General features: G+C 41.5%; 1 protein-coding gene across 2 annotated transcripts in view; it reads right to left on the bottom strand.

Moving 5' to 3' along the window:
• The window catches only part of ABCB11 (ATP-binding cassette, sub-family B (MDR/TAP), member 11), a 155,665-nt gene that overhangs the window by 39,218 nt on the left and 115,490 nt on the right, over positions 1-957 (bottom strand). The window lies entirely within an intron of this gene.

The following is a 957-nucleotide window of genomic DNA, read 5'->3' on the forward strand; positions in this document are numbered from 1 at the left end:
TGGAGCCAAGCAAACTAAAGCTGTGAACAATCTCAATTTCTTCACCATCCATTTACAATAAACAAGAAATTCAATTAACTAGAGTTGACAGTGCCTATGTTTCTAATAAGAAGAATTGGTGGTTCAATGGTTAAAGCACACTACTGCTAATTGAAAGGTTAATGACATGAACCCACTAGTTGCTTCATAAGAGAAAATTTGGCAGTCTGGGTCTGAACACATTTACAGCCTTGGAAACCCTATGAGGCAGCTCTACTCTTTCCTTTTTTTGCTATTGTTGTTTTTAGGTACCATTCAATTAACTACTACTGATAGTTACCCCATTAACAATAGGTATAAATGAACATTGCCTAGCCTGTATCACCCCCACCATTTCTGATATACTCAAGCCCAGTGTTACAGTCACTACATCAATTCACCTCACTGCGGGTCTTCCTTTCTTTCACTAACCCTTCACCTTTCCAAACATGATGTCCTTTTCTGAGGACTAACTCTTCCTAACAATATGCCCAAAAAGATGTGAGATGAAGCTTCCCCATCTTTGCCTCCAAAAAGCACACTGGCTGCACTTTCTCCAAGATGTATTTGTTTTGTCCTAAAAGGTTCCCACAATAAGAGCTCTGGTTGTAAGAAGCTGTGCTGCAGTCCCAAAGGCATGCAGTTCAAATACACCAGCTGCTCCACAGGAGAAGGATGGTTCCATGATAACCTCCCATACAGTTTACTTTGTCTGAAAACCCACTGAGGGGCCAGCTATGAGTCCATTCCAACTCGACAGCACACACAACAGCAAGGTTCCTGTTAGGTATCAACTCTAATGCAGTGGGTTTGGGTGTTTCCAACTTCCTCCCTCATGAATTGAGAAAGGTTTCCTTCCTAATCCTTACTTAAGAGAAGGGAGAAGGAAGTATGAAAATGAAGGCCTTCAATGATTTAGATCCTCCCAGAAGAGCTGTG

The sequence above is a fragment of the Elephantulus edwardii genome, unplaced genomic scaffold (assembly GCF_000299155.1).
Source record: "Elephantulus edwardii isolate Elephantulus edwardi_28Jun2011 unplaced genomic scaffold, EleEdw1.0 scaffold00369, whole genome shotgun sequence".
Classification (NCBI taxonomy): Eukaryota; Metazoa; Chordata; class Mammalia; order Macroscelidea; family Macroscelididae; genus Elephantulus; species Elephantulus edwardii.